The sequence below is a fragment of the Ursus americanus genome, chromosome 5 (assembly GCF_024610735.1).
Source record: "Ursus americanus isolate L20-20 chromosome 5, mUrsAme1.1.p, whole genome shotgun sequence".
Classification (NCBI taxonomy): domain Eukaryota; kingdom Metazoa; phylum Chordata; class Mammalia; order Carnivora; family Ursidae; genus Ursus; species Ursus americanus.
The window spans coordinates 25,913,834-25,941,596 of NC_142131.1; the positions used below are offsets into that span (position 1 = coordinate 25,913,834).

Below are 27,763 nucleotides of genomic sequence, written 5' to 3' on the forward strand. Positions count from 1 at the left end.
CTAAGTGTGATATTGGGAGATATATTGGTTGTTATGAGAACACTTTCAAGATTCACCTCCCACCCACCCCCAATCTTGAGGGAGAAGGTCTAGGAAGGCTTTCCAGAAAAGGTGACATTAGCAGCAACCAGCCAGATGAACAGTGTTTAGGGAAGGAGGATGGTGGAGGCAGGGATCCAGTAACACAACAACAGGTCCAAGAACCAGAGGGGAGAGGGAACACAGCCTGCCCCAGGCTGCGACAGTTCACTGTGTTTGCAGCTACAAAGGTGGAGGAGGGGAAGGATAGAAAAAGAAGGGAGTGGAAAAGGAAGCATGGCTGATCATAAATGGCCTGTGATGATACATCAAAGAGTTTGGGCTTTTTTTTTTCTTTCTTCATTTTCTTTGCCTGAGGTTAGTGGGAGACATTTTGAGCAGACAAGGAAACATATTTAGATTTCAGTTGGATGAAAAATCTCATTGGATGAAATACAAGCCAAAACAAATCAAGCCAAACCAAACCAAGGTATACATCTGATAACTGCTATGTTTGGATGGTGTGTAAAGTGCCACTGAAAGAGCTGTGAGGGGCTAGGTCACTCCTATGGCAGAGGGGATCAGGAAGGCCTTCTGGAGCAGGTGGTCTGGGTAGTTAGGGGGGCAGGTCAGCAGTGCAAATGCCCCGCCTCCAAAATGCATTGGTTTTATTCCAAAGTACATCCTTCAATTCTTGAGAACTTTGAAGACAATATTACTCAAGCATCTTCTAAAGCCCCAGTCCCATTTAGTATTTATCTGAAGTTCCTGGTGGTTTTCTTTCTTGTCAGGGATATGAATCTGAAGGAATTTCAGAGCCCAGATGATAACTTCCTTGACTAAATTGTTATAAAAATTTCAATTTTGAGGAAAATTATGAACTATAAAAATAATGTTAGAAGTCTTAATCTAATTTTGGTGTTATTTCCTAAATGATCTACAAAATCCCAGAATTCTACAAAATAATGAAGAGTGAAGCTTGCATGATCATTAATTAATCTCTGTTTTAAGAGAAAGTAGCTTCTTTTCTCTAATGAGAGCCATATAACAATAATAAAAAAATTGAATCTAGTAAGAGAGATTTGGCCATGTAGAAAAAAATAATTTTGAAGAAATGATGTCAAATTTTAATCTGTCAACAAAGAACTGTTTAAAATAATAATAATGTTGAACACTTTGTGCCAAGTATGATTTTTGTATGTTGTCACTTAATACTCACAAAAGTCCTATGAACTACATCCTAGTAGTACCAGCAACCCTGTTTTACTAACAAGGAAAGAGAGGTTCAGAAAGGTTAAATAACTTGCCTAACGTCATATAGTTACTAAGAAGAACTGGGATTTGAATGAAGTCTGTCTCCAGAGGTTATGTTTTATTGTTTGTTGCGGTGATTCTCGTGGTGATGATTAAGGGGTAGGGTTCACTGGCTCTAACCACCATGTATAAAATGTGTCTATCAGAATCAAATGTCCAATTGGCTCTGTTTCACATTCAGAACTAGGTGATTTTTTAGTAATATGTTATTTGCTAGAATCCTGGAATCCTTGGTTCACTCTTCTGTTCACAGGTCTGACTGTTGGCTTGAACTTGTGCCACAGACTCAAAGGTTATATTTGCCTTTACAGTTCAGGAAATGGGCTGGTTTTTAGGCACAGTGCCAAGGGTCGAGTATAACACACACCTGAACTCAGACAAACGATTGATTTTTAGAATACACAGCTTTGCTTAGGACCAATCAGGCTTTCTTCACTGGCAATCTGTGGAACTGGTGACTATTCCTGTGCACACATAGTGTGGGACCTAGATGTAAAAGAGTCGGCGACTCCCTTTTCCTTGTAGACATAATTCACATGCCATAAAATTAACAATTTAAAAACACGGGGCGCCTGGGTGGCTCAGCTGGTTAAGCGTCTGCCTTTGGCTCAGGTCATGATCCCAGGGTCCTGGGATGGAGTCCCACGTCAGGTTCCCTGCTCAGAAGACAGCCTGCTTCTCCCTCTTCCTTTGCTCCTCCCCTGCTAGTGCACTCTCTGTCTGTATTTATACAAATAAATACAATCTTTTAAAAAATAAAAACATATAACTCAGAGGTTATCAGTATATCCTCAAAGTTGTGCAAATGTTACCACTAGACCTGACAGAAAACAAAATTTTTGCTTAATATCTATTTACCTTTACGTAAGTTGCTGGTGCAAAAAAATTCAGACTTCTGATTGCAGTGATTTGCTCCCAGGTCACTTTAGTTTATATTAATACAAAATACAAGCATTAATACAAATTACAAGCATATTCCTTTTTATATAGATGTCTTCTCTACTTCCAACCATGAAATAAATCATTGCGAAATACACAGAGCCTACATGCTTTTCTTCTCATACATTGAATCACTTTTCTTCCTGAGTATGTACAGCATATACCCACAGAAACATCTTTCCATAGGGTAACCCCCAAATCCCCCATTTCCTTTGTCTTCTAATATTGTCTTTTCTTATCAAGTAAAGGTGGAAGTGTTAATATTCTTATGGCTTCCTTGTTTCAATGATCCCACTCATATTTGGTAAAAAATGAATTTGTTTTTATTATTTTCCTTATTTATCTTTTCAAATTTAAATGTTTTATTTTTAGTGTAGGCATTATGGCACTATCTTTTTAAAATGTGAATTTTGTAAAGATTAAAAAAAATTTTTTTTTAAGAAATCTGTATACCTAACATGGGACTTGAATTTATAACCCCTAAATCAAGAGTTGCATGCTCTACTGACTGAGCCAATGAGGCAACCCTAACATGTGGAATTTTGAAAGAGGAGACAAATTGTGCCATGTTTTACATATAAAAATAATACTATGGACCAATGGTATCCATGTAGAATCGTTTTCCACTAGTAATGAAGGATTTATATCAATGGTACTGTTGGTACTGTTACAGGTATAGGGAAACAGAAATATCCTAGGCCAGATGACCACTGACCAGTTAATGCCACTGTAGCAGGCATCATGTTGCCACAAATAGTCCTGCTGTTATTGGTTGATATTAAGCTGGTGACTTTTTGAAGAAGGCATCAGGGAACAAAAGAGGCTAGATTTCCCATGTCGGGCTACAGTTCCACACTTAATTCCTTCAAACAGTGATAAAAATAGTGATGAAAAATATAGGCCATGCTACCTGCATTTCAACAATTCTAGTGGCGCCATTGTTATATACTGGGAAATTAGATTCTATTTCATATACAATTCTATTATAAATCATTCACTTGTTTTAGTGTATATTAAGCATCTACTATGTATAAAACTTTGTGTTATGGACTATTTTGTTAAGGATCTCACATCCAGTGGAAGAGCCTATATACCGTCACGCAATACAGTTACAAGGTCAAATTCCATTACTGTAGAATTGAAGGGACATCCGAATTATTTTATTTCACTAGAATTTTATTGTATTGAATATGCTTGAAATAAGTAAGTTACTGGCTAAGGCTGGGAAATCTTTTTATAATAGTGAGGTTTTCATTATGACAGTATTTATTGTAAGGGGATCTGAACTGTAATATAATACAATTACAATCATAAATATAATTATGAGTGTGTAAGTGCTGAGGGAATACAGTAGAGGAGATTAATTAGAGACAGGTGGTTCTAGAGCTCCTCCAAGGGCTTCTGACTGATTCAGGGGGAGATCCTGGTTCTCTCCAGACTTCTCTTTACTCCCAAGGGACTCTCCTATACTGAACACTTATGATGAAGAAGGTAAGGGTCTTTGCATCTGCACCCAAATCTGAAGGATCTTTGGCTTGAGCTTTTAAGAGTCTCACCTTATTTCTTTAAAATAATATTATTAGAAAATATTCTATTATCCATTTAAAAACTTATCTTTGAGACCTCTGATTATCGAAATTTGTCCAGTATTGAATAATAGCCTTTTAAAATACGGCACCATGCGGAGGATTGTGTTCAAACCCCCTGAAATCTGTTGAGGAGAGGTAAGCTTAAAGATGGACGCTGTAAGTTACAAAGCATTAATAGATCCTGACATGGTCCTCATTCGGACACCATGGTAACTCTCATCTGGCGGGTCATGCATGATGAGGTCCTACTTACTTCAGAGCAGGGACATAACCACTCCACATCTTTTTGTCTTCCCAGACACCTAACACACTTCGCAACCTTGCATATTTGATAAGAGACTCTCCTAACATTGATCTATGCGTGAACTGCTAAGTGTAAGATCTTTTTTGCAGTAAATTATTCAGATGGTTGTAAACATTTTGACCATCACTGACATAAATGATAATTTAACATCTAACTCAGGGAAATAAAGATAACACTAGGTTTTGCTGGGTACTCTTAGCATTCAAAGCTCAGGCTGCTTATGCACTACAAGCAGCAATTAGAAGTTTCTGTAGGACCTTCCTTAAACTGTCCTTGCTTTGGGGATTATTTTAATGTATCAATGCATGTTTAATCGCCATCAATAAGAAGTTGAAACAGAACTAGTCAAAGCTCAAGTTAAACCAGAAAGGAGAATTTTATGGAGTTCTAACTCCAAAGGTAATACAATCAAATGTAATGTGCTGACCATCAACTATCAGGAACACTGAGTACTGGCTTCAGCTTGGTGATGACTCAGTCTGCAATCCCAGGTGAATCACTTAAACACTCTGCTCCTCGGTTTCCCCACTTTTCTCTCTTTAACATGTATGCAAACACCATGCAGAAGAAGACTTTTTAAAAATGACCTGTTTTCAAGCATCTGAGTGGGAAATCATTTTACAGGAACAAAGGAAAGAAACTTAAAAAAAGAAAAAAAGGAAAAGGAAACTTCTAGCCCCGGTTGATTTTACATCAGTACCAAATTATAGTCTGTTGCCATATAGGGTTAGAAATCAGCGGTCAAGCAAAAGTGTTCCAAGAATCAGCTTTGTTAAAGTGCCAGCAAGCAAAAGGTAGCCTGTCCTGTTTCTAAACCACTGGCAAGATGGGAGCAGGCTGAAGCAAGCAGCTAGGAAAACTAGGCAGGATGTAACAGAGCCCCAGGGTTAAAAAGAGGAGGTAAAGATGAAATGGGGATCTATGGTTTAACAAAGTAGTTAATTGTCATTATATGATTCAAATCTGTGTATTTCTTAAACTTTCACCCCAGTCTGGGGTGGATAAGAGGCCTCTGCTCAGCTACAGATGACTATTAACAACAAACAAGGGCAAAGAAAGAAAAAGAAAGAAAGAAATGAATGAAAAGAAGAAAAGGATTATGATTATTTGCATTATCAAAAGTGATCAACAATCGATTCTTTAAAGGTTGCCAGAATAACATTTTACCATTATTTCCCAGCTCCAGCGACCAGCATAAACTCCCTCTAGAAGGAGGCTCACAGCAGCCACACAGACAAGAGAGAAGGAAGCTGCTTGCTGTAGCCAGCACCTTCAGGACGACAGACAGCCCACCGGGCATTTCACCCTTAAGGTGTATCTGTGATTACACAAAACCTTCACTTGGTCATTTTTTACGTGTTTTAATAATGCTGATGCAAAATAAGAGTAAAATTACAGGTGCCAGTTCCCAGTGTAGAATGCTGATAAACAACTTAACCATTTTGCAGTGGCTGGTCACATCTGGAGCCTTTTGGGATGCAAAAGTACTGGAAGGATTATTGCAAAACTTAAAGACACTTTTGCTGCCATTACTTTGTTTTTAACCTAAATTAGTGAGGGTTTTTTAGGGGATAGGGAGGGAGCGCTTTTTTAGACAGTCATAATGCTTATATCATGAACTTACCTAGTTAAAGGCTAATCAAATAGCAAAATGGAAAAGGGAGTTAGGTTTAGAGTAGTTGCTCGAAAACTTTTCTAAATTGACCTTAAATAGACAGAGGCTGGTATAAAACTATGGACCAGGATTATGGTTTATTAATTTTGGTATGCTATCAAATTTCCCAATTTAAATAATCTGCTTAAACTTGATTTGTCATTGTTGATACCTTTCCTTACAATGTTGGATCAACATGTAATGAGCACAGTGTAAGGAAAAGAAAATAAAAGGGCATTGTTCTTATTCTTTGACTCATTTTTAATGGAACTCTTCTTTTAGAATATATGTCTCTATACTTTATATCCACTTTAAGATTATTTGGGCCTGGCATCAGGTCTAGACATAGATGGATGGAGAGAGTCTGGAGAGAGTGCCCTTTAGAAAAGTATTTCATGATTCTTGCATGTTTTCCATCAGGTTGCTTGAAGAATAATTATTCATGTATGTAGCTAGTATGATCCTCTTGCTCGCTTTTCTTTTTGTGTCCTTCCATCGAAAACATGCAATCTGAATCTTAGGCAGCAAACAGGTCATAGCTTCTGGAGTCTGGCTATCACACAGGAAATCAGGCATTTTAGTGAACACACATGTTTTTCTATAGTGTTTCATGGACTGATAGGGCTGGAGATGTCTGAAATGATTTGGTTAGACTCGTCGCCATCCTCCAGAAATCATTTCCTGTGATATCATGTAGTGCACTTCCCACAGGACTTTCTTGTCAAGAATATTCCTCTTTTGCGGCGCCTGGGTAGCGCAGTCGTTCAAGTGTCTGCCTTCGGCTCATGGCGTAATCCTGGCGTTCCGGGATCGAATCCCACATCAGGCTCCTCTGCTGGGAGCCTGCTTCTTCCTCTCCCACTCCCCTGCTGTGTTCCCTCTCTCACTGGCTGTCTCTCTGTCACGTAAATAAATAAAATCTTAAAAAAAAAAGAATATTCCTCTTTTAAGCTAAATAATGATGTATGGAGCTTAGTAGATTCTATTACTAAACAATGAAGTAGTGTGTCCAGTATGTGAAGCATTCTAGCTTTCTTCATGCAAACGCACAGATATGTTTAACAAGTCAGTCCTGAATTTATGTGATGAAAAAAGTCACTCTGTCGGCTGTGCCCTCTTAGCACATGTAGACACAAGCACACACCAGCTTGGATATATATCAGTGTCAGATGTATTGCACTGAGAAAGTAACTTGTTGACCAAAATATGCATATCTGAATTCAAGGGGGTGTCTGTGTTTCTCACTTCAATTCAGGTCCCTTTTGCCTAAAATCTGATTTTAAGACCTATATTTCCCCTTCTTTTTTTTCACGAATATAAGACATTTGCTGTCTGACTAGTTCAAGAAGTCAAAAAGAGGCTTTTTTTCCCCTTCTAGTTTCCATACTCTGCTTATTCATATGGAGTAGTATTATGTGGTTTGCTGTAAAACAAACAAAAAAACACAAGACTCCCATGGTGAGTGAAAGGAAGGAGATGAACACTTGCTGAAGATCTGAAATGTGTCAAGCTCTTTCTATAACTTATTTCATTTATTCTTTACAAAAAACTGAAAGAGAAATATTATTATTTTCAATGTATAGATGAGGAAACTGAGGCTGAGAGATGTTGAATAACTTGACCAAACTCCTGCAGCTCTAAAGGAGCCAGAACTTCCATGTGGGTCTAAATCTAAAATTTATGTTATTTCCACTATACTGTGCTGTCTTCTTTGGATTCTGAAACTTCATATTAGAAGGACCAGTAGAGGGGGCGCCTGGGTGGCTCAGTCGTTAAGCATCTGCCTTTGGCTCAGGGCGTGATCCCAGAGTCCTGGGATTGAGCCCCACATCAGGCTCCTCCACTATGAGCCTGCTTCTTGCTCTCCCACTCCCCCTGCTTGTGTTCCCTCTCTCACTGGCTGTCTCTCTCTCTCTGTCAAATAAATAAATAAAATCTTAAAAAAAAAAAAAAAGAAGGACCAGTAGAAGAAACTTCATTTGAAGGGTAACATCTCGTAATATTTGACAAGTATTTTCAAACCTAGTTGGTAAATCCATGTTGCAAATTGGGACTGTTCTTGAATCTTCTGTGGTCCAGTCTGCGTTTTACAATTAGAAAAGCATAATCTGGAAAGAGTTTCATGTTGGTAGCTACAAAGGACAGTTGGAAACTTTCGGTTTTCATACAATAAAATCTACAGTGCTCTTGGTAATGACCTTTTCAATTGTGGTATTAATGTTTTAGCCAAAGCTCTATTTGTTGCCAGGAAGAAAAAGCCACTCAAGGGGAGTTTCTTGTGAGGTTAAAAAGGGCCATCAGCTGGCCATCGTAGAAAAAAAAATTGATGTACAGTCCCTGGATGGATTAAGAAATAGACCTAGAACCAAGGGTTACTTCCCTCTGTCTCCCCTGTCACCTCATAATTTACTATTTTTGCTTCTCTCTGTCAATCGACTCCATTCTCTAGCACTCTCTGCCTACTCATCAGCAGGCTCATGTTGAAAATTGAAAATGGCCACTGCAGATCCCAAGTTCTCACGATTCCCAGACTGCCATCTGAGGACACTTTTAAGTCTCTTTAATTTTGAGAGATCTGATTCGTCACTGCCATTGGGTGTCCCTATGTCCGGTGGCCAGCAGTGTCACCTGGGAGGTGCAAATGGTTGCTAAGTTTACCTATTTAGTAAGGTTTGCAAGTTTGCGCATTTCCTAGTGGAGGCACAGGCTACATAAAGGTGGGGATGTCCTTAAAAAGCATGGGGAAATTAATCCTTAGTCACATCTACATCCAGGCACACTTGTGCTAGTTTTTTTTCAATGACTCCTGAACCTCAAACCAGAAATCCAGAAAAAAAAAAATTTTGAAAGAAAAGGCTTGGAGTTATCCTCTTGACTCAAAGATATTGCAATTTCCCTATGCTAAATCTGATTAATTTTTCCAAAATTTAAAGAAGTGATAACATTTTAAAGATGAGAAGAATTTATTCCTGTTCTCAAAAAATCAAAACAAAACAAACCCAAAAGTCTATTATAACTGACAAATTGAAATGCATCAAAATATAAAACATTTCTTTATTTCATTCCTAATGGACGTATCTGCTGGCAATGAACCACGATGACAAGAAATGGATGGCAATTTTTCATGCAAGAGCATTACAAATAAATTCCTGTAGTGCTTTTTAAATGTCTGGGAAAGTCTCTAGAAATGGACCTTAAATGGTTACACAGTTAACATTCAGATATCAAAGAATTCAGCAAAATAGAAACTGTTTAAATATTAAACACCAAATTTTCCTTCTTTCAAAGGACTAATAACTTAGCAATAAAAAATTGTCTTTGAATCTTGACATCACAAGGTCTCAGTCAGGCAGTGGATTTTTAAATAAAAATTTGCAAGCAGTTCCTATTTAAGCAAAATTAAGAGCTGAGCAAAGAGGAATGAATTAGTAGCCTGCCCCAAACTCACCTTGACCAGACAACAGTCCACCTCCTTTGCAGCACAAGCTCCTCCTCCGTGGAGCTGCCTGCAAAGCGAAACCGCCCAGGATCGATGCTGTCAGGAAAATGTGTCTGCACAGAGGCAAGGCACTAATCAAGTTCTCCTGCAGCTGCTGACCTAGCCCTCAACACTAAATGAAGAAACATGCAGCCATGAAAGAGAAGCAGCTGGTGGACAAGGAATCAGAGGAAATGGAAACAATAAAGGAGGAATCGCTGGACTTGAAAATAATGGGGAACCCCAACAACAAAAATCCCTTTGTCCATAGCGATGAAGAAATATTTCATGAAGATGGTCTTACCCATGTGGAGCAAGGGGCAAAGGGTAGGTGATTCGCTAACGTCATTACTGGGTATCAGTTCCCAAATGGCAGCCCTGTTACTGGGTGGAAGAGGGAAGGTAGGACCGAGTCAAAAGTAGTAGAAGGAGTCATAAACTAGGAGGAATAGAAAGTTAGAGAACCTCAACACAGATTTTCTGTATTTGTATTCCTCTGAAAAATGCTGATTCTACTTGGTTTTGAGAACACTCATAAAAAGTCACAGTGTCATAGAATCTTGAACCTGAAAATAAGCTAAGGCTTTCTAGTTCAACTACGTTATAGACGAAGAAAGGGAGATTCAGGAAGATCTAAGAGCTTCCCCAAGGTCACAAACAAATTAGGGGCAGAGAGCTAGAAAGAACCAAAGTCAGTTTCTCCTAGATCTTAAGACAGTGCTTTTGGAGTTCCAGTAAAATTTTCACACTTCTGAACCCCTTTTAGCTACAGGCTCATGTTGGAACACTTCATTTCAATAAGTAGGTTGAAATGAAACAATCTACCATAGTTAACAATAAAACTGTTTTTCGTAAATAATGACTTCCATAGGAAATATGATCCCTGTCAATTCAGATATGAAGTGCATTTTGGTTTTGCAAATGATGAGGCAGTGTGCCTGTTGGGTATCAGGGATCCTTTTCTACTTCTTGTCACCAATGGGGTTAGGTACTCTAGCACAGACTGCCATTTGAACTAGTAAATTTCCACAGTGAAAACAAGGAATCCAGAGAATCCAAGTAGCATTGTAGATACTACCATTGCTTTCAAAACCCTTACTTTATTCCCCTAATTAATTTCATTAATGCATATAAAAACTATGAGTTGTAAGGAATCAGAAGAGTGGTTTGACTGAAGTAGTCTGCATACTCAAAACCTCTGCTCTGGAGGTCTTTAGGCAAGTATTATGCTTTCAGCCCTAAAAGAATGAGTAGATCACTATAGAAGCAACAACTTTTTTTTTTTTTTAAAAACACATGTCAAAGATTTCATTTAATTTTTTAGTTAATAAGGGAACCACCAAGATGTTTCGATGGATTCAAAGGAAAATTCACAATACCACTTACATATGGGCAAATAAGGTATGTTGAAATGAATTTTAAAATAGGTGCAAAAATGAGGTGCTTGGGTGGCTCAGTCAGTTAAATGCCCAACTCTAGGTTTCGGCTCAGTTCATGATCTCAGGGTTGTGAGATTGAGCCCTGCGTTGGGCTCCATGCTCAGGGGGGAGTCTGCTTGAGATTCTCTCTCTCCCTCTCCCTACCCCTCTGCTCCTCCCTCCCCCAAAAGAGCGCACACTCTCTTTCTTTCAATAAAATAAATACATCTTAAAAAAATAAAAAGATGCAAAAAGAGGAAAAGTGTGCTAGTATTCACAGGCAAATAATTGATTTCATTCTACCAGACACAAGTTGAACTTTTATCCTCAAGAATTACATTTTTATCAGGGCGCCTGGGTGGCTCAGCCAGTTAAACATCCGACTCTTAATTTCAGCTCAGGTCATGATCTCAGGGTCATGAGATCAAGACCCACGCTGGGCTCTGTGCTGAGCGAGAAGCCTGCTTCAGATCCCCTCTCCTTCTTCCTCTGCTCGCCCCCACAACTCTCTCTCCCTAAAAAAAACAAAAAAACAAAACAAAACCCAAAAAAAGAATTACATTTTTATTGATTTTCTATAAGCTACAGAACTATAAAGTAGCTCAAAGACAGTGAAAAGTAAGAGATGATAGATTTAAAGAATTTAGAAGAACATGCTAGACATAGATGCCTTGTTTTCAACTGAAAATATCCAGTAATCTTTGGGTCTACTAGAATTTTTTTCACAATTTTCCCTTCAATTCACATTTTACAGATTAAGAAACTGAACACGGAAAGGTAATATCCTAACCTGGATCCCTGAGTGACAGAGCTTGAACAAAGGTCAGATTCCAGGGACACTTCTCTTAACCTACAGGGTGGTAGTTCTTACCTGGTGGTGAGTATGTGTCTCTGGACATTTGGTAATGCCTGAAGACATTTTTGGTGGTCACAATTTGAGAGTATTTCTGACTTCTAAAGGGTAGAAGCTGGGGACACCGCTGGACGTTGTACAATGCAAAAGACAGCCCCCCACAACAAAGAAACCACCTCTTTTTGAAAAGTTTCTCCTCTTCTTTTTTTTTTTTTTTAAAGATTTTATGTATTTATGTGACAGAGAGACAGCCAGTGAGAGAGGGAACACAGCAGGGGGAGTGGGAGAGGAAGAAGCAGGCTCCCAGTGGAGGAGCCTGATGTGGGACTCAATCCCAGAACACCGGGATCACGCCCTGAGCCGAAGGCAGACGCTAAACGACTGCGCTACCCAGGCACCCCCGAAAAGTTTCTACTCTTAAAAGATGATATTTCCTTTGGATAATTACAGGATATAAACAACTGAAAACCCACATGCCCAGGCCACTATAAAAAGCAAAAAGCACACTTTTCAGAGACACATCTACTTAAGAATCTTCCACTAGCATGTAAATCATTAACGAATTGAAAGGGCTAAGAGCAACTGGTAAAATACAGTGAGAACCGTGATAATTGGCACAGTCCATTGATTAATATCATAGTAGTATTTATTCAACTTTCCCACAGGCACTGCTTAAGGGATAGGGGGTCATGCCAAGGAAAGTATTCAACTGGCAACATTAACATGAAACTTATCTGCATTTGGAAATAAAAAGTAAATTAGTAGTATGTATTTCAGCATCAGATACAGAGTAAGTTAGATTCTGACATGTATTTAACCAATTTTCTTTTAATATCTACTGTGTGCTAGATGTAATACTAGGTGCTATGTATGAAGACAGAAGCTTATGAGCTAGTGGAGAAGATGAACATGCACATAACAGATCATAATCCAGCATGATCATTCCATGATCCTAAGGGAAAGCGTGCTTAAGACTGCAAAGAGGAGGCAGGGAAAACAACTCAGAAAACTCAAGCTGATTCTGGGGGGATGGTCTAGGAGAACAAGAATAGAGGGAGGGGAAATTCTGGGCAGATGGAATTGCACTGTTCAAAGGCATAAACATGACAGAGACTGGAGTGTTCTGAGAGTATAAATGGAAGGGTGGTAAGGGCAAGGTGATTCATGTAAGATGACATGACAACAGACAGGTAACGAGGGGCCTGACCAGGCAGAGTCTCCCCCTCTGAGTTGTTTCCACTGTTTTGGCTTTAATGAATAAAGCTGCTATGAATATAGCACAAGTCTTTTGTGAACATATTTTTTAAAATTTCTCCTGGATAAACACTCAGGAGTAGAACTGGCATACAAAGAGTAGATATATATTTTTTATAAGAAATACCATACAATTTTTCAAAGTAGTTGTACCACTCTACTCTCACCAGTAGTGATGAGAATTCCTGCCAATACTGGATGTTGTCAATCTTTTAAATCTTAACTCATTTTAGTGAACACATTGTTTTAAAATAGTGATTTTACTTGGCAGTTGATGATTAATGATGTTGAGCATATTTTAATGTATCTATTGGCTATTTAAAGTCTTCCTTTGTGACATGTCCAAGTCTTTTGGCCATTCTTTAAGTGTGTTGTCTTTTTATTATTAAGTTGTAGATATGCTTGATGTGTTCTGGATGTAAGTCTTTAGCCAAATACATGTGCTGTGAAATTGTTTTCCCCCACTCTGTAAACTATTTATTTTCTTAACAGTGTTTTTTGATGAGCAAAGGTTTTTTTGACTTTGATAAAGTCCAATTTATTGATATTTCCCTTTTACGATGAGTGCTTCCTCTGGCCAGTCTAAGAAATCTTTGCCTAGCCATCACTGTAAATATTTTCCCTTATATATTTAAGTCTATGATGCATCCTGAATTAATTTTTTGTGTATGATGTGAGATAGGGGTCCAGTTTCATCTTTTGGCATATATAGGTATCCAATTGTCACCAAACAGAACCATTCCTCTAACCTCATCGAATTTCTTTGGCTCCTTTGCTGAAAATCATTTGACTTTATAATTGTGGGTCTACTTCTGAACTTCCCTCTTATGTTCTGCTGATTTATCTGTCTAACCTTTTGTCAATATTAGTCCATTTTGATTATTATAGCTTTAAAATAAGTCTTGAAATAAGAACCCAATAAATTAAGTCTTCCAACTTTGTTCTCCCCCCCTCCCCCGCCCAAGGTTGCTTTGGCTATTTCAGGTCCTTTGGTTTTCCATATATTTTTTAATTGATTAATTAATTAGAGAAAGGGAGAGAGCACACATGAGTGGGGAGGGGGAGGAACAGAGGGAGAGAGAGAGAATTTTAAGCAGGCTTCATTCCCCAGCATGGAGCCTGATGTGGGACTTGATCTCATGACCCTGAGATCATGACCTGAGCCAAAATCAAGAGTCAGAAGCTTAACTGACTGAGCTACACAGGCACCGCTATATATATTTTAAAGATTTTATATATTTATTTTGGGGGGAGGGGAAGAGAGTGTGGGGGGAGGGGCAAAGGGAGAGGGAGAGAGAGAATCTCAAGCAGACTCCACATGGAGAGTGAAGCCTGATGCAAGGCTCAATCCCACACCCTTGAGATCATGACCCGAGCTGAAACCAAGAGTTGAACACTTAACTGACTGAGCTACCCAGGTATATCACCCATATATATTTTAGAATTAGCATGTCAATTTCTACAAAAAAGCCCTTTGGAATTTTGAATTGAATTGAATCTATATATTACTGTGGGGAGAAATGACATCTTGACAATACTGAGTGTACCAATCCCCGAACATGTTTATTTCTATTTACTTAGGTCTTTTTTTTCGCAATTTTTTCAGGAGTATTGTGTATTTTTTCAGCACAGAAATCTTATACTTACTTCTTTTATTAAATTATCTCTAAATGTTTACAGTGTCTTTGGATGCTGTTATAAATTTTATTTTCCAATCCTATTTAATCAAAAAATGAAAAAATCCTTATTGTTTACTCATTGTGGAAAAAATAAAGATACAGAGAAGAAACTATCTGTTATAATATGACAACCCAAAGATAATTATTATTAGCATCTTGGTGCATATTCAATAATCTTATTTTGGTGATTAGCATCTTGGTGCATACTTCGATAATCTTTTAATATCTACATATGCATATTTTAAAAATTAAATAGTGAGTGTGTTTTTTAGAAATAAAAATCAAGTCAGACCAACACCAGTATAATCCAAGAGGAATTCTGAAAGGCGGCCCTAGACCTACATTGGGTTGTCTTTTAAAAATCTTTATATACATTCATTGTTTGGAAATCAGAACACATTTTTCCCAAAGAAACAATGTGTAAATGATAGATAATCAATTCAGACCAACAACAACAACAAAAGGCAAACAAACCCCTACTTAACTCATAATGGCTTTTGGCCCTCTGATCTGAGCCTATTTCTAAACTCTTTTAAGGTAGCCCTATCCCCACACCTTCATTCCCTATAAGCTATGAATCTCCTAAAACCCTGTAAGGAGAGAGACACAGGATAGAGCTGATGGACAAGGGTGAGGAGGCTTTAGCAAGAGCAGGAGATCAGAGTTGTGCAAGGAGTCCTGTACCAACAATGACTCTGAGGCTCATGGATATAAGCTTCAGAAGTCAGGTGAGCTCTGGCAGCAGGAGAACTAAGTAGTAGCAGAAGCTTATTTGTATTAATCATCCCCAAAGTAATTTTAGTGAGGCTGAAATTCAGGAGGTCCAATCTCAGGTTGCCATGTTGTCCAAGAAACATGTCCCATTGACAAAGAAAATCCCCAAATAATTTAAATATTGCCTCTCAAACACCGTGCTGTCAATACATAGTCTAGGGAACTATTTTGTTTAAATCTTTTGCTTTCCTGTTGGCTTCATCCTATAGCTTTTCTAGAATTCTCTTCTCCAAGTAATGTAAAACTATTTTCCTAGCCGTATCTCATAAGATTTTTTCTTCTTCTCCAACCCCCTTTCTCCCAGGGGCATTCCCTAAACCAAAGAGGTGTCCTGGCAATGGCAGAATCCTCTGAAAAGACAGGGGCAAGCAAAATGCTGGAAAGGCCTCCACATTATAGCCTCCACTGCATCTCCCTCATCAGAAGTTTCCTACATTAGTCAGAACCTGTGTCACTGGAAAGATTTCTGGAAAGTCCTGAAGTCTGAGAAAAGATAAGACACATTCGTAACGATGGGTTTTTATTCTTACATCTAAAGATAATAGATACATAAGAAGGTACCCTAGAAGCAAGTCAACGTCAGGAACTTTTCATCCTGTTCCCTTTGAGCCTCCATTGTTTAACCCCCCACCACATTGGCTCAGTCTTGTTCTCAAGGCAGGCCTGGGTTTGGAATTCCTGAGGAGTCATGCAGACACAGGTCGGGAGGGAGCTGCTTTGGCAGTGCAAAACAGGGAAGCTGGCACAGTGGCCGTCCACGCTGTGTTGATCTTTGGTCTGATACTTGTTTTTAGTTTCACTTTCTTTTAATTATGGTCTCTCTATATCTGACCTGAACAGCACTATTCTTCTGGTTTGTTAGTTAATTTTAATGATAACAGCATATTACCATAAGAGTGGCTTCTCAGGTCACAGTGTATTGCAGAGAGCAGATTGTTAATTAAATGGTAATGTTTTCTGAATTTTGAAATAATTCCTAAAGTTAATAGTTATTAGTTACCTTGAAAATGTAAAAAAAAAAAAAAATCAGTATATAAAATCAGTATATAATTAGCAAGCTGCCCTCCAAGAAGCAGATCACATCACACTCTGTCCAAAAGGAACAGCTTTGCTGACGAGGCACTGACATAGTTAAGAGAAACCATGAATCACTAGGGGCCAGGAAAATGGTGCTGCCCAGCTCACATTCAGAGGCAGCATAATTTATGAAGCACTGAGGACAGTGGGAGGTAGGCTGTCAGAAATGCTAAGTTCTCTGCGGAATTATTACATTCCCTTTGAAAGATTCGATGTCATTGAAACGAGGTAATCTGGGGAAGCTTGGAGGTTCTATGCAATTGGGAAAAGTGCAAAGATACTTGGAAATGAAGCCAAATTTCTTCAGCCTTTTTCCCACTGGAAATCAGACCAAGGTCTTATGAAAACAGACTTTCTTTTCAAACATCAGGAGGAAATACTGCAAAAAAGATGCCCATGGCACTTGGAAACTTCTGGATTCACCAATACCAGAACAGTCAGAAATTGCATCAACTCTGCCTTAAGATCAGTGTTTTCTTATCCCTCAGCACACTCTTTTTAATTATTTAAGATCAGAGAGTGTCTACGGGTTGAAGGGAAAGAGAGAATGTAAAACTTAACAATATACAACAACATTGATGACTTCAACATGCTAATTACAAGTTATTACATTTATTATTTCTTTTGATAAGTAACAATTTCTAATAACACTTCACTGCTGAAGACAGTGGTAAATGCTTTTCATGGGTTATTTTATTTAATTCTGCCATAAAAATCCTGCCATTTCAGTTTAGAAATGGAGAAACTGAGGCTGACAGAAGCAAGCAACTTGCCCAAGATAACACGGTTTCTCAGGGGTGGAGCCTATATTCCAGTCATTTCCTTCAGCTTTTATAAAGGCATCAAGTTTTAATCTAATAAAAAGATTAAAATGACTAAATCTACTTGACATTTTGGAATGGAATATGATTCACCTTGAAGAAGAGCACTCTGGATTTTGGCATAGCAGACTGGCTATTTCTTTTTGTCAAATCATTTTTATACAACTCCTGTCTGGTCCATAATGGCTTTGTGGCATGTACTCTCTGAATATAGATGAAATCACTCCAGTGTTAACACCTCAGTGGAATGTTCCCTCAATAAGACAAAGTTTATTCAACTTTGGAAAGCAGTATTTGCAAACTATTCCAAAAGCACCTCACACTATGTTCAGACCCTTTTTCCTCCCTACCTGTTCATATACTTAGCTTATCCATTAGGAAGAACGTGGATCATAAAGAGACTTCTTTTAATAGGTTGTATTATTTTCTGTCAAGGAGCCATTTATTTCCTTGGAGGTCCATTGTACCTACTACCCATTTCCATGGGAGTAGGTAGTCCTGTTTCTGAGGTATTTATATGAAATTTTAGAACTGTTTCTATGGCGACAGAGGATGAGAACATTACCCCAAGCCATTTAAAATGATAATTCAGCAAAATAAGTGCATACAATTTAGTTTACTACCTGGCCATTGAAAGGTCCAGGGTAACTTGGTTGGCAGTTTGAAGAAAGCGTTTACTCCTCACTTCTTTGTATCAGGTAAGCTACCTGGTCAGAAAATTGATTTCCAGAAACTTGAATGGCCACAGAGCAATTTTAGCAACAGTTTTAGCTGAACCTTTGCGGTAAACAATGCCATTTCCTAGTGTAGAGCGATTGGACTTCAAAATGAACCATCCAGCCCACAGGCAAGCTTCGTACAGGAAGCAGGCCTGCTTTCCAGGCTAGGAGTTAAGCTTTTCTCTCCTGAATCAAATATCAGAAATAAGTCTTTCCTATGGGGCACCTGAGTGGCTCAGTTAGTTCGGCAGCTGCCTTCCAGTGAGGTCACAATCCCAGTGTCTTGGGATCAAGCCCCAGGTCAGTCTCTCTGCTCAGCCGGGAGCCTGCCTCTCCCTCTCCCTCTGCCTGGTGCTCCCCCTGTTTGTGCCTGCTCTCTCTGTCAGATAAATAAATAAAATCTTAAAAAAAAAAAAAGCCTTTCTCATTTATCTATGATATCAGAATAAACTGATGTCCTTCACAAGGGAAGCCTTTTGATTCAGTTCACTTCCACAGATGGTTATGGGGGTATAGTGTGGCATCGTGGAAAGACAGCAGGCTGGGGGCCCACCAAAACTGGATTCACATCCAAGCTTGAGTTGCGGAGCCTTGAGAGAATTACTTATTTACTTTAAGGCTCTTTCTTCACCTGGAAATTAAAGACAGTAATGTTTCCATTGGCAGGGTGTTTTAAGGATTAGAAATAATACCTAATCTGGGACCCTGTGTTCCTATCTTGGGGAAGAAAAAGACACTAGAAGCAGAAATATATCATATCCTTTACTTGGGTTTCTCAGAGCGCAAACAAAGGAGGTGCTATTTGTAATCTACCATAGTATTCCCTAAATTAACCTCTCCCCCATACTTCTCCCCAAAGTCCTCCCTTCATAGGGCTATCCTTTCTTTCTCTCCCCCGTCCTCCTACCTCATTAGTTCTGTTTCTCTGGCTCCAGTCTCTCAATTCTATATCACAAATGTCCAAGAATCTGGCGACAAACTCTGATTCCCCTTAGAGGACAGATAATAAAAGCTATAGAACAAAAGCTACAGCATAAAAGCTACAGAACAAAAAGAACATCTTTTTAGATGGCAGGAGGGGTGTAGCAAGGGCTATGAACACATACTATAAGGAGATTTGCTCTGCCATATATATGTGTGTATATGTATATGTCATATATAACATTCAGTGCCTGGAACCTAGTAGTTGCTCAATAAAAAATTCTAGATTAGTGAGCATCTACAACGTACCAGATACTTATCTCATGACCTTGGGGGTTAGAGCCCAATTACGAGTAAGATCAGATCCCTGCTTCCAGGAGTTCACAGTGAAGAAGTTATTCTTGAGTTTAGGTATCTATTTTAAGCATCTACATTATTACTAAAACAATGAATGTGTGTGTACTCAGTTATTTCCATCAACTATTTCAGGCATAATAAAACACTGACATAGGATAAATGACAAATTAACATATTAGGTGTATTCCGGGGAACTAATTTCAAAATAACCAGGCAACATTTCTTAAAAAACAAATAGACAAACAAAAATCCCCCAAAACAACCCACTGAAATCAAGTTATTTAACATATATGTTTACTGGTTTTATATTTAGCAACAAATGTTATTTGTGGGTTGTATGATAATTGAAGTCCTATCAATATACATTATTTGTGTCATTACTTTTTATCAATTATTTCATCTACTCTTGGATTAGAATGAAAAACACTGATATTTCAGTCATTAATTCCTTGCTTCTTTCCTCTTTTATAACTGCTATCCCATTCTAGCCCTAAATGGATTGTGGGGTCTGAAATCAGCAACTTATTAACTGTATTTTGTGGCAAATTATTTAATCTCTCTAAGTGAACATCTGTTAAATGGGGTTAAATTTAATAGTATCTCATGGCATTGTTGTAAAGATTACATGAAATAATGTATCTCTGGCACCTAACATAAGTCTGGCACACTGTGCCAACATTTAACAAATGGTTGTTATTATTATTGTCATTATTATCATTATTATTTATTATTGCCGTCATACTGATTTATCATAGGAGCTGGCCCCTCTGAGGTGCAAACAGGAAAAGCATTATTTTAAAATTTCATTGCATTCAAACATGTTTGTCTTATCTCCCTTTCCTGCCCCTGGATGATACTTCAGGCAGATTCTGTGTACTTTCTCATTATTTTAGGATATTAGACAATAGTCTCATTTTCAGAATATAAAAAGTTTATTCTAATCTAAATTCAAAATTTCCATTTCCCATCCAGTTTAAAGCTTCTCTCCTTTTTCCAGCTCAGGCCTAGCCAGGGAGACAGTGGTGGAACCAGTGGTGGGAGCACAACGGAGTCTGTTTCTTGGCCCTCCTGCTCTACTTTCTCTGTCAACTGCTTCTGGTTCCTTCAGGACAGGTATGGAGGAGACAGGATAAGGGGATGGAAAGGACTAGAGGAGATGGTAGCTTCTGCTCCTAGTACTTCTTTCTTGGTTCTCTCTTGATGTCCTCTCTCTCAAACGGCTTCAGTCCTAGCAACTATCCAATGCTGGCCCTTTCTTTCATGGAGTATTTTTGTGGGTCCTTCTGCAACTGCCACCCCTCTACCTCCCCGCTATCAAGAATGTCAAACACTGTTCTGTTCTCCCAAGAGTGATACTCTGGCCCAGCATGTAGCCTTGGAACTCACCTACCTCCCAGGTTGTATATTTGGCTTGTGGAAAATTCACCCCCCTTTTCTGGTCAAATTCCAGAAGGATGGGCTCTCCCATTGTTATTCTCTCTGTCCCTGTCCACCTCCAGGTGGGAGCTAGGAATCAGCCTTCTGTTCCCCAAACTCCAAAGAACATGTCATTTGAGAAGACCGAAAAACCATTGCACTTTCAACTTTTGCAAATTTTTACTTCCCAGACTCTTCTCTTTAATGAGTCACTAATTTCTCTTATATAGGATGGGGTCATGATAGAATGAGGAGTCAAAGAACCAGTTAGCAAACCATGCATGGATGTGTTTAGCAACTTTCTTTAGAATGTGTGGATTCCTATTGCCTATTGTCCTCAGCTGTGGTGCTTTGGCGGAAACCCTGAGACAACAGGAAAAGTCCCATCTAGCATCCTGTTACATTTTTATTATGCCTGAACTTTTACAACAGTCTCTTAAGTGATTTTCCTGCTATTGCCTGCTATTTCATTCTATCCCATACCTGATAGAACACTGATTCCTCCCATATTTTTTCTTTTCAGTCCATCATTGTAGCTGGCACAGGTTGGCTAACATCCCATCAGTCCTTTCAAAAATAAAAGAAAAAGCTTAGGGTCTCCAAACTTAATGTAGTCCCAGATGATTAATCCAGATACTACAGTAGTAAAATTTCTGGGAGTCCCTAAAGCTCCTGTAACACTGGTTTGCTTTTAACTACTTGTTATGTCAAATAAGCTCCCAGGCTACAAACGTAAATTCCACTAATTCAGTGAAGTATTTACAGAAGTTTGGAACTGAGAGAACATCTAACTCAACTTTCCTGACAAAACGGTGACTCATAGTGGTTCTGACTTGCTCAAAGTCATCAGGTCATTTGAGGGACTAGAATCAGTATCCCGGTCTCCTGATCACTAGCATGGGGCTGATTTTGCCATCCCAGGTGACACTCTGCCACTTTGTTTCATTTCATGGTAAAGCAGTGTCCAATTACTCCTGTGTTGCACAAGGTAACCCACCAATACAGGGAAGGGAATGTTCTTCCTAAACTTGGTACTAAAGCTTTCTCTAATAGCATGAAGGGAGAGGACAATAATTACTATTAAAAATAACTAAAATGGTGGCGTCCTGGTGGTTCAGTCAGCTGAGTGTTCGACTCTTGATTTCAGCTTGGGTCATGATCTCAGGGTTGTGGGATCAAGTCCCGCATCAGACTCTGCACTGGGTGTGAAGCCTGCTTAAGACTCCCTCTCTCCTTCTCCCTCTGCCTTTCCCTCTCTTTGTCTCTCTCTCTCTAATAAAACAGAAACAAGGGGCACCTGGGTGGCTCAGTCGGTTAAGCGTCTGCCTTTGGCTCAGGACATGATCTCAGGGTGCTGGGATCGAGCCCCGCATCGGGCTCTCTGCCCAGCGGGGAGTCTCCTTCTTTCTCTCACTCTCCCTCTGTGCTCTCTCTCTCTCTCAAATAAATAAATAAAATCTTAAAAAAAAAATAAGAACAAAAATAAAAAACTAAAATGGACTGTAGACACAGAATTTGTCACAAAAGATGCTGATGGATCTTTTTGGTAATGAAAGGGAAGGCCGAGGACATATCCTGGATGGGAAAGGCTGGGCCAAATAAGCCAAATTGCTTTAAATAATAAAGTAACAGGAATTTTCCGTTTCCAGTGAGGATTGGGAGGGAGGTATTTTGGCAGGTCCAAGAATTAGAGAAGAGAGAAGAAGGGGGAAAAACGTCCCTGGAGATGGGGAGGATGAGCAGACCAGAAGAGAAAAAGGCTAAAAAGAAACTCCCTATGGTCAAAAACTTGAGAAGCAAAGAAGTGTCTTATTCAAATTTAAGTGCTTTGCTACACTGCAGCATGGTCACCCACTGCAACCCACAATTCTTCAGGAAAAGTCTGTTATACACAAAATGAGTGATTAGAACTGCCTTGAGAAACAAAGGACGAGGCCATTTGCCTATGCCTGGGCAAAGAGGAGTAGGGAGAATTTAAAAATCATGGGAGGTCCTAACTGCTACATTGCTGGGCTAACCAGAATAACTCCCCTAAGATGTCTGTGTCCTAATCCTAGGAACCCGTGAATATGTTACTTACATGGCAAAGGAGAATTAAAGTGGTTGTTAATCAACATACAGGGAGATTCTCAGATGAGCCAAACATAATTAAAAGGGTCCTTAAAAGTTGGAGAAAGAGGCAGAAGAGGTCAAGTGACGCAGTGTGAGAAGGACTCCATCTACCACTGCTACTTTTGAAAACAGAGGAAGGGGTTATAAGCCAAGGAATGTGAGCAGCCTCTGGAAGCTGGAGAAGACAAGAAATGGACCCTCCCCTCAAACCTCCACAGAAGAGTGTAGCTCTGCTGACACCTTGATTTTAGCCCATTGAGACTGATGTTGGACTTTTAATGTAGAGAACTGTCAGAAATAAATTTCTATTTTTTTAGGCCGCTAAATCTGTGGCAATGTTTTACAGCAGCAATAGAAAACTAATTACGGTTGCCTAATTTGGATTTGATAAGAATCTTAATAGTTATATTTAAACCAAATGCTTCTAAGCCCTTCAGCTTTCTGGGCTCAACCTTGTGGAAGTGCAGAACTGGCCCCAATATTTTCAAGGATTTCTGAAGTGGTAAGTGGTTGTGGTTCTACTTGTGGTTGTCCCAGGATGCTTCTATACAACCAAAGCTCTTGATTATTTCCTGAATTATTCCCACTTAATTTACATTGGCATTCAAGTCCCTACATAAGCTTGCTCCAACCTGCTCTTCCCACTTCCTCTGCCACTATTTCTCTTCACAAATCCTAAACTCCTGCCAAACGTGACCAAGCTCCTCATGCTACCGCAAACATGCTCTTCTTCACTTTTGCTGGTACTGTCTTGTCACCCAGAAAGCTCTAACTCCTCTTGCCTGCACCCCAGTCCTGAGAATAATCTTCTTGTCCTTCCAAACATCGCCAAATTTCCAAAGCCTTCCAGGTCAGCGCTCCTCAGAACTTCCCCTGTATTATGTTCTTTCCTCTCTTATGACCATATGCGATAATTTACTTGCAGATTGGTCTTTGGAATCTCTTAATTATTGTGTTGACTGGAGGGTCCTTGCGAGCTTTGATGTGTATTTGCTTATCTACATCCTCCACAGTGCTGAGCACAGTGATTTCCACGTCAAGATGCTCAATACCTGTTTGCTGAGTGGGGTCATGACAGTATTTTGGTCTAAACAACTTATTTAAAGTAGAACCCATTATAGTTCACACTATCAACACATACATGCATATCTTTTATATCTTTTTGGTTTTTTTTCTGAATGCCATGGTACATAGTTCACAAAGGAACAAGCATATAAGGTGAACACATATCTCGGTGTGCCTGGGATAGCCCCAGTTTACATCTGTTGTCCTCACATGGTTATTAACAGTGCCCCTTTCTCTCCAGAAGTGTCCCTGTATGGATGATACATTGGATGCTCATCTGACTGTTAGAGAACATAGGCTATAAGCCTCCGGCTTTCATCCTTTCCTGAACATGATAACCACAAAGTAGTTGCTTCTACTCGGTGTCATTTTTGCTCGGCATACCTCTTTTCTGTCTTTTCCTTCCGTGATAGCCATTAATGCTTCCCTCAGCCTCATCCCTGCTTCCTACCCTTGGTTTGGTCTAGGGAAGTGTCTATAGCGCAAGATTTGAGGAAGAAGAAAGAGGAAGGCAAGATAAATTTCCAAGTTAGCTACTCCCTTGTCACTCTCATCATTCATATGTCCCCAGCCCCATCATCTTGATCTCATCTCAGTGTTCCCAGGCATCATCCCTATCCTTTATTTTTCTGTTCCTTATCCTTCAATGTCTGACCCTGCTTTATGTGGGGATATGTTGGGATCTGACCCAGACATATTGGGATATGACCCAATATCCATGACTGATTTTAGCTCCAGACTGATATCACAGGAATGATCACCAGTATCTATCTCATATTCAGGGTAACTTCCAATCTCAGAGCAGCTGAGATGCTCCTAATATCTCAAATTGTAACTCAACATATTTTCCTATAGCAGCAATGTCCAAAATGTGTTTTGGGGAACTCTAGTTTTGGGTGCTAATATCTGTTACACAGTGAAAGGGTTTCAAAGTCAGAGAAGGTTGATGAATTCTCAATGGAACAATTTTAAGCAGTTTTCTTTCCTGCAGAACTTCTTAAAGCCTTTAATATGCAAATGTACATCATGAATCTCTGAGTGGGATATATGATATGCTGTGTTTCCCAAACTTATTTGGCCTGAGAACTTTTTTCCTTGAAACTTTCTTAAGGGAATATTGTTCTGTGAAATATATTTTGTCTTAAAGGAACATACTTACTTCTCGCGGATTAGGCATAGGTTCTTGTGAAGTGACGCAGGGGTCTATGGAATGTAGGCATTGTTGTTCTAGTGGGACAATGCATTCTAAGTTCTACGACTGCATTTTTGGAAGACAGCAGGTTGTGAAGTGGACAACAGCATGTAAGAGCCTTTCAGCTATGGACTGTGTGACTATCCAGAAAACAGAGACAGATGACCACGTAGAAGATATATGAGATCATAGGTCAGAAGAGCTGGTACCTTACTGTATGGTGACTAACATAATATAATAAAATATCATTAAAAAAAAAAAAAAGAAGAAGAAGAGCTGGTACCTTGGGGCGCCTGGGTGGCTTAGCGGTTAAGTGTCTGCCTTTGGCTCAGGGCGTGATCCCGGCATTCCGGGATCGAGCCCCACATCAGGCTCCTGCTTGGGAGCCTGCTTCTTCCTCTCCCACTCCCCCTGCTTGTGTTCCCTCTCTCACTGGCTGTCTCTCGCTCTGTCAAATAAATAAATAAAATCTTAAAAAAAAAAAAAAAGAAGAAGAAGAGCTGGTACCTAGTTTCAACTTTACCACTATTGGCTGGGTATTCCTGAGCAACATTTAACATTGTGCCCTCAGTCTCTTCACCTATAAAATGGAGTGATTAATGACGGTGTTAAAATAAATATAAATAACACCTGATAACATATCTCACTGGAATTTTAGGAGGATCTAATGACAAGATGGCACAAAATAGCATTTTGAAAACAGTAGGCTTTTCTTAGTAAGTATATACTAAAATACCATACTAGTGCTTAAGTAACTTAGTTTTGCAATAGGGGCAAGTACACAAACCCAGAGATAACCTTCAAACTTTTTCTTTTCCTCCCCTAAACACTTCAAACCAAATTATTCCCCCCAACACTGGTAATAACAAATAATCCGTAGGTTTTAATTTCACTTTTTTTTCTCTTTCTAGATCTCTCTGGTGAAAGGAAGTGCAGTGGCCAAGACAAAAATGACATCAAGGAAGAGAAGTAGAAGTCCTCCATTTAATAAAGTGCATAGGCAAGTAAGAGAGATCACTGTCACATTTGAGTTTCAAGTGAGGTCTGACTGATTTGGAAACAACACAACTGGGGCAAAGCCCATCCTCAGATTTTCAGGCAACTTTGGATCCAAAGTTATTAGTTATCACTTAACTTCCCCATTGGTAAAAACTAAGAGCATACGTCTGTTGACAAAGCCTAAAATGTCATTTGTGACACCATGAACAGACCATTTCACAAAAACGCAGGAAATATTCGTTACCCTTGCTTCCCTCTGGTGGAACGGCAGAACTTGTCACTGGGTCTCGGGCAACAGCAACACAGGTCTGTTTCTTGGGCCTCTCAGCTTCAGGACTCAGAGCCTATCTCACAGCATTCTGGGTATTCTTGAGCAATATTCAAACTTTCTGGTTCAGAAACTGACTTAAAGGAGGGGAACTCTGCGTAAGCTTTTCAAATGTAATTTATCTGGAAGATTCTGGTATGGTAAGCCTGGGTTAGCAATTAAGTTTAATTCCTTGCTCTATTTGTTTGAAATGGAACCTGCAGCAAAAGTGAATGTGCTGTGCTGGCAGATGCATTTTTAAAGTAATCTTCATTGTTTATTACTGTTCGATAGAAATCATGGAGGAAGGTGGGAAGGTGAATTATGAAGGCAAACATGCGTGAGAAAGGGTACTTCCTGATCACAGTCACATGTGCATTTACGTTTAGTGGCTACTTGGGGAAGGAGAGTCTTTCTGTAGATAACGCAAATTAGCATCTAATTTAGCAATATTTGCTTTGAGTTATCTGGTTGCTTCTTCTTATCAGAAACTGTACTCTGAATATTCCTTTTTTCGTTTCTTTCTTTCTTTTTTTTTTTTACTTTTATCATTTGATGTGAAGAAAGTAACATTGTATGAGCAAGCATGGCTTACAGGGAACTCTTTCCTAATTGTTTTATTGTATATTACTATATTTGTTGTCTTTCTTCTTAAACAAAGGATCACAAAGTATATTATACAAAGTCATCATTAATCTGAATACATGGTGAACCACTTGTATGCCATTTGGTAGGTGTAAAATCCTTGGTTTTATCCATAGTGATTCAATGCTAAAGAAGGCTCACTAGAACCCAAGGACCCTTTACTTCCCTGCTTTAGGTTCTGCCTTGGCCACTTAGCACGTGACACCAGTTTTAGGCATTAGATTGGATTTGTCAACAGTGAATTAATTAGCACACATTTCATGTGATTAAGGAGGGAGAGCAAATGAAAGACAGAAACAGGATTGAGAAGAATGGAGGGAAACAGGTTATTTCATCTTTCAAACATAAACTTCTGTGGAAGGAAGCTTCTTGGTGCTCATTAGGAATATAAGGCTCTATACATGCATGGAAGAATGGGGAGCAAAAGGAATTTCAATTTCGTTTTCATGAAATCTGACCCAGAGTTGAACAAAGAGAATTCTAAAGCTTTTGCATATGCCATTACTAGGGGGTGGGGGAAGGAACATCAATATCCCCCCCTTCTCTGGTATTGCTTCAATTGAAATTGAACTTGTTCAGGTTTTTTATAAATCAAAATGTCAACAAATACAAGCACTAGTCTAGTTACAACAAGAGACTGTAGTTTACAGAATAAAACTAACCCTGTTTCTTTTTTTTTTTTTTTTAAGCTCTACAAAGAACACATTGTTTATTCTTGTGTAAAAACGTCATGTAAAGAAGCTGTCAGGTAGTCTATTTTTATTTAGTAGTTTCATAACTCAATTATCATGTTCCCCTCTGCCTAATAATTAGCATATGCATAGTAACAAGGCTTGAAAACCTGCTCTTTTCCCCACT

General features: G+C 39.0%; 2 long non-coding RNA genes across 4 annotated transcripts in view; one reads left to right on the forward strand and one right to left on the reverse strand.

Annotated features, from left to right (window-relative positions):
• Window positions 1–27,763, reverse strand: part of LOC123791517 (uncharacterized) — a 147,412-nt gene that overhangs the window by 101,897 nt on the left and 17,752 nt on the right. The window lies entirely within an intron of this gene.
• On the forward strand, window positions 9,272–27,593 carry LOC148110058 (uncharacterized). 3 transcript variants are annotated; one of them, XR_015724453.1, is made up of 5 exons: window positions 9,284–9,623; window positions 10,621–10,697; window positions 11,469–11,591; window positions 20,167–20,282; window positions 25,866–27,593. It is a non-coding gene; the product is annotated as an uncharacterized LOC148110058 (long non-coding RNA). The 3 variants fall into 3 exon arrangements; XR_015724455.1 differs by lacking the exons at window positions 10,621–10,697; window positions 11,469–11,591; XR_015724454.1 differs by lacking the exons at window positions 10,621–10,697; window positions 11,469–11,591; window positions 20,167–20,282 and having other exon boundaries at window positions 9,272–9,623.